Here is a 6,843-nt window from a genome sequence, read left to right as displayed (position 1 = left end):
GCTGTGCCCTGACGTGCCCCGCCGCCATCCGCTGTCCCCGGCGCCGCCCCGCCCGTCACCGCCTCCTCCTCGCCTTGGCTGTCACCTTCTCACCCCTCCTTCACCCCCGCGCGTCGCCGCCCGAGTCCTCTGCCTCGCCTCGCCAATGCTGTCACCGAACACGGCCATCTCATCGCGCTGTCGTTGTCCCGTCGTCGACCACCACCGCCCCGAGCTCCGGCCCCTCCTACGTCGTCACCGTCGACCCCCCAGCCCGGCCCTCCCCCGAGAAGGACGCCCAACCACCTCTGCCTCCGACCCCGGCCGTCTCCAACACCGAGGTGCGCCACCCTCCCTCTTCTCTCTGTGTGTGTTTAGGTTTAGGTTTACTTTCTATTTGTTTAGGTTTAGCCGACAGGAGGAAGAAGAAGATGAAAAATTGACATTTAGTTTAGGTTTAATTTCTGTTTCATGTAGCCGACAGGAGATTGTGTGAAATTGCCATGTTGTATGTAAACACTGCCACACTTAGAATAAAAATGAGGATAACACACTTGATTTAGAACAGTTCGTGTAGAAAACTGCCATGGACCACAACGTCAAATCTGCTTTGTTCCTGAAATTTTTGCCATGTCACCTAGTAAATTTCCATGTAGTGCAATGAGAGTAGTTCCGCGGGGGTTTATGGCTGATTTACAAATTGAACCATATAGGCATGGTGACGATATATATACTCTTTCATTTGATGATCAAGAATATATTGAATAACATGCTGCTAATAAATATTGTGCTCAGCTCTAGTTTGTCAACCTAGAGCCACCTAAAATATGCTCTGTTTTTTATATTACTATGCTCTGTTTTTCAACATTTTCAGTTTTCTTTCATGTCTAAAAAATCCCTAGTTTTGAAGGGTGCCAATTGCCATTGCCAACTAACCTATGAAATTAATTAAGTGTTGTTGATGTTGTTGAGCACAAGTGCATTGCTTTTTTTTCTTAGTTTTCTTTCATGTCTAAAAACTTGGCTCTGTTCCAACTATTGCTAACTAACATACCAAATTAATTAATTGTAGTTGATTATCTTCTGCTCAAAACTTCTGCTACTGTAATGTTATATGATAATGTTGTAAGGGTAGTAATTGGTCTCTTCTGCTGCTTATCAGAGATGGGGGGGGGGGGAGGCCGCCACCGCAGGCTGCGCTCTGCCACACCGGAGTATGACTTGGAAGGTTTCGAGTTCTTCACGATCATACTTGAGAATTCCTCCAAGAGGCAGGTATATAAAAGGAGATATCTCCCCTTCACCCATCTCTTTATCATAACTCTGTTGTTTCCTACATCACTCCTTGACCCACGTTGCAGAGGCCGCCTGACACTTTTATGGAGATGCTGGACGGCCATCGGCCAAAGAATGTGAAGCTGCGATAGGCCGGCAGCGGGCTTCGCAGGCTTTGGGACGTGGAGGTGGTGATCAAGAACGACCACATGTACCTGTGTCGTGGCTGGGAGCAGTTCTTCCGTGCCTATGACCTGCGGCACAGGTACTTCCTTGTCTTCAGGTACGACGGCGACGCCATGCTCACCGTGAAGGTGTTCAACACGGATATGTGCCACATGCGCTACTAGGAGGACGGCGATGCCAGTACGCTCTGCCTCTTCTTCCTATCCATTTGGCTTTGTATCACACTGATTGTTAAAAAACTTTGTTGCATTTGGCCAGGCAATCAGAGCAGCGATAGCGACTCTGGCTACAACAAAAGCAACACCGAGTCTGGCTACAGCAAAAGCAGCAGCGAGGATGATCCGGAATGGAGTAGGGAAGAAGAGGAGCAGAGTGGGGATGAGGAGGTGCAGCCTATTCTATCTGACGATGACCTCGCGATGGTGGTGGCTGACGATGGACAAGCGATGGTGGTGGCTGACGATGGGCAAGAGATGGTGGTGGATGAGGATGACCTAGCGATGGTGTTTCCTGAAGATGGCCTCGCGATGGTGGTGGTGCCTGACAATGACCTCGCGATGGTGGTGGCGCCGGCGATCCCACAACCGAGCGACATGACCATGCCAATTGTGGTAGAAGAGTACATCTCACTGCCTCGCCGCTCTAAGCGCATCAGAATGATGAAGGAGAAGGAGGAGTGAACTATGTCAGGTATGTCAGATCTCCAAAATGATCTATACTTTGCTTTGTTTCCTCCAAAATGACCTAAGTTAGCTCTAATATGCTAAGTTATCTCTAATATGCTTAGTTACCTAGGTTTGCTCAATAATGACATACACTTGGTTTACTTATGTAAAAATGGCATAATTAGCTTACTTAGGTTTGAAATAGCATAACAATCTTGGTAACCTCATATATGACATATAGTTAGCTTATTTTTCTTGAAATGACATAATAAGCCTAAGTAGCTCCAAAATGATCAATTTTACCTAAGTTAGCTCCAAAATGACCTAAGTTAGCCCTAAGTTAGCTCTAAAATGCTAAATTAGCTCTAATATGCTTAGTTACCTGGGTTAGCTCAAGAAAGACCTAAACTTAGTGATACGTCCATTTTGCATCATGCTTTTATATTGATATTTATTGCATTATGGGCTGTTATTACACATTATGTCACAATACTTATGCCTTTTCTCTCTTATTTTACAAGGTTTACATGAAGAGCGAGAATGCCGGCAGCTGGAATTTCGGGCTGGAAAAGGAGCAAATATTAGAGACTATTCTTCACAACTCCAAAAGTCCTAAAAGTCCACGAAAGTCGGTTTTGGAATATATAAAAAATATTGGGAAAGGAAACACCATAGGGGACCACCCACCGTCCACGAGGGTGGAGGGCGCGCCCTACCCCCTGGGCGCGTCCCCTCCCTCGTGGGCCACTTGGAAGCCCCCCGATGCCCATCTTCTGGTATAAGGTGTCTTTCGCCCTGGAAAAAATCAGAAGGAAGCTTTCGGGATGAAGCACCACCCTCTCAAGGCGGAACCTTGGCGAAACCAATCTAGGGCTCCGGCGGAGCTGTTCTGCCGGGGAAACATCCCTCCAGGAGGGGGAAATCGTCACCATCGTCATCACCATTGATCCTCTCATCGGAAGGGGGTCAATCTCCATCAACGTCTTCACCAGCACCATCTCCTCTCAAACCCTAGTTCATCTCTTGTATCCGATCTTTGTCTCAAAACCTCAGATTGGTACCTGTGGGTTGCTAGTAGTGTTGATTACTCCTTGTAGTTGATGCTAGTTGGTTTATCCAGTGGAAGATTATATGTTCAGATCCTTTATGCATATTAATACCCCTCTGATTATGAACATGAAAGTGATTTGTGAGTAGTTACATTTGTTCCCGAGGACATGGGAGAAGTCTTGCTATAAGTAGTCATGTCAATTTGGTATTCGTTCGATATTTTGATGAGATGTATGTTGTCTTTCCTCTAGTGGTGTTATGTGAACGTCGACTACATGAAACTTAACCATTGTTTGGGCCTAGGGGAAGGCATTGGGAAGTAATAAGTAGATGATGGGTTGCTAGAGTGACAGAAGCTTAAACCCTAGTTTATGCATTGCTTCATAAGGGGCTGATTTGGATCCATATCTTTCATGCTATGGTTAGGTTTACTTTAATTCTTCTTTTGGAGTTGTGGATGCTTGCGAAGGGGGTTAATCATAAGTGGGATGCTTGTCCAAGGAAGGGAAGTACCCAAGCACCGGTCCACCCACATATCAAATTATCAAAGTAACAAACGCGAATCATATGAGCATGATGAAAACTAGCTTGACGATAATTCCCATCTGTCCTCGGGAGCGCTTTACTTTATATAAGAGTTTTTCCAGGCTTGTCATTTGCTACAAAAAGGATTGGGCCACCTTGCTGCACCTTGCTTACTTTTGTTACTTGTTACCCGTTCCAAATTACCTTATCACAAAACTATCTGTTACAGATAATTTTAGTGCTTGTAGAGAATACCTTACTGGAAACTACTTGTCATTTCCTTCTGCTCCTCGTTGGGTTCGACACTCTTACTTATTGAAAGGACTATGATAGATCCCCTATACTTGTGGGTCATGAAGACTCTTTTCTGGCGCTGTTGCCGGGGAGTGAAGCGCCTTTGGTAAGTGGAATTTGGTAAGGAAAAATTTATATAGTGTGCTGAAATTTACTGTCACTTGTTACTATGGAAAACAATCATTTGAGGGGCTTGTTCGGGGTATCTTCACCCTGACCAGTAGAGCAAAGAGTTGCTCCTCAACCTACCGAACCTACTGAAAATGTTTACTTTGAAATTCCTTCGGGTATGATAGAGAAACTGCTAGCTAATCCTTTTACAAGAGATGGAACATTACATCCCGATATGCACCTAATCTATGTGGATGAAGTTTGTGGATTATTTAAGCTTGCAGGTGTGACGCCCCCGATTTTACCGTACACTAATCATACACTCAAATGTGTACGATTAGGGAGTCATGGGAAGATATCACAACACAACTCTAGACACAAATAAAATAATACAAGCTTTATATTACAAGACAGGGCCCTCGAAGGCTCGAATACAAATGCTCGAAGACACAAGAGTCAGCGGAAGCAACAATATCTGAGTACAGACATAAGTTAAACAAGATTGCCTTAATAAGGCTAGCACAAAAGTAGCAACGGTCAAAAAGGCGAGGCCTCCTTCCTGGGACCTCCTAACTACTCCTCGAAGTCGAACTCCACATAGAATCATCCTCAGGATCCTCTGGCTCCTGGACTCCATCATCTGGTTGCAACAACCAGGTAGAAAAAGGGGGAGCAAAGCAACCGTGAGTACTCATCCAAAGTACTCGCAAGCAAGGATCTACACTACATATGCATTGGTATCAATGAAATGGGTAGTATCTGTGGACTGAACTGTAGAATGCCAGAATAAGAGGGGGATAGCTAGTCCTATCGAAGACTACGCTTCTAACAGCCTCCATCTTGAAGCAGTAGAAGAGAGTAGATGGTAAGTTCACCAAGTATCATCGTATAGCATAATCCTACCCGGCGATCCTCTCCTCGTCGCCCTGTTAGAGAGCGATCACCGGGTTGTATCTGGCACTTGAAAGGGTGTGTTTTATTAAGTATCCAGTTCTAGTTGTCATAAGGTTAAGGTACAACTCCGGGTCGTCCTTTTACCGAGGGACACGACTATTCGAATAGATAAACTTCCCTGAAGGGGTGCACCACATAACCCAACATGCTCGATCTCCTTTGGCCGGACAAACTTTCCTGGGTCATGCCTAGCCTCAGAAGATCAACACATCACAACCCCACCTAGGCACAACAGAGAGGTCAGCACACCGGTCTAAATCCTATGTGCGCAGGGGTCTGGGCCCATCGCCCATTGCACACCTGCACATTGCGTACGCGTCCTGAAGCAGACCTAGCCCCCTTAATTCAAGCGCAGGCCTACGGTCCAATCCGGCGCGCGCTGCTTAGTCGCTGACATCAAGAAGGCTTCGGCTGATACCACAACGTCGAGTGCCCATAATTGTTCCCGCGTAGTTGGTTAGTGCGTATAGGCCAGTGGTCAGACTCAGATCAAATACCAAGATCTCGTTAAGCGTGTTAATTGATGTAACCGCATACGCCGACCAGTGCCAGGCCCACCCTCTCTCCTAGGTGGTCTCAACCTGCCCTGTCGCTCTGCCACAAAGATCCACCCAGAGGGCCGTCGGGACAAAGGTCCTTTCAGCCCCCAATCCGTGAATCACTCGCGGGTACTCTATGAGCCGACCCGTCTTTAGTCATCACATGTATCATGTATAAGATATATAGTATATACCCGTGATCACGGCCCGATAGTATAGCATGGCAGACGGACAAGAATGTAGGGTCACTGATGATAAACTAGCATCCTATACTAAGCATTCAGGATTGCATGTAAGGTATCAACAACTGTAGCAACAATGACAGGCTATGCAACAGAATAGGATTAACCAAAAACAATAACATGCTACACTATTCTAATGCAAGCAGTAGAGAGAAGAATAGGCGATATCGGGTTGATCAAGGGGGGGGGGGCTTGCCTGGAAGCTCTGTTGTACAGGAAGAAGGGTTGTCGGTGATGTAGTCATACTCAGTGGCATCAGCGCCGGTCTCGGGTCTAACGAAGAAGAAGAGGAGGGAGAAACAGTAAATACGGAGCAAACAAAGCATCACAAAATATAAAAAGGCAATACGCGGTGCCAGGGGTGATCTAACGCAGGGATAGGTGATACTGGCAAAGGGGGGAAACATCCGGGAAAGTATTCCTGGTGTTTCACGTTTTTGGACAAACGGACCGGAGGGGGACGGTTGCAGGTTCGCTATGCTAGGGACGTGTGGTGAACGAACGGACTGCGTATTTGGATTCATCTCATCGTTCTGAGAAACGTTCATGTACAAAGTATTTTCATCCAATTTACGGTTTATTTTCTATTAGTTTTCAAAGTTTTAAATCATTTTTTAATTTTTGGAATTATTCAATTAGAATTTAAATCCCTAAATACTTTTGTTACTAGGGTATTGGCTAGTCGATGTGTATGATCAGTGGGGTCCAGGGGGCTGAATCAGTATGTACGGTCAGCAGTTGACCAGTCAATGTTGACTGGTCAACTGGTCGATATGGTCAGTGGGGCCCACATGTCATTGACTCAGACTATTTAACAGGGTTTTATTTTAGTTTAATTTGTCCTAATTAGTAGGTGGGGCCCTACTATTAGTGTCTATTAGCGGTGAGCTAATTAGACTAACCAAATTAGTTCCTAATCTAATCTACTAGGGCCCACATGTCGGTGGCACGTGCCAGCCACTATGTGCCGGTGCTCACGCACGAACACACAGATGTGGGGTGCCGGCAGTTGGCCAGTGGAGC

Source organism: Triticum dicoccoides, chromosome 1A (genome assembly GCF_002162155.2).
Source record: "Triticum dicoccoides isolate Atlit2015 ecotype Zavitan chromosome 1A, WEW_v2.0, whole genome shotgun sequence".
NCBI classification, from domain to species: Eukaryota; Viridiplantae; Streptophyta; class Magnoliopsida; order Poales; family Poaceae; genus Triticum; species Triticum dicoccoides.
The sequence above is the reverse complement of the archived record's forward strand: the minus strand, read 5'-3'. Positions refer to the sequence as shown.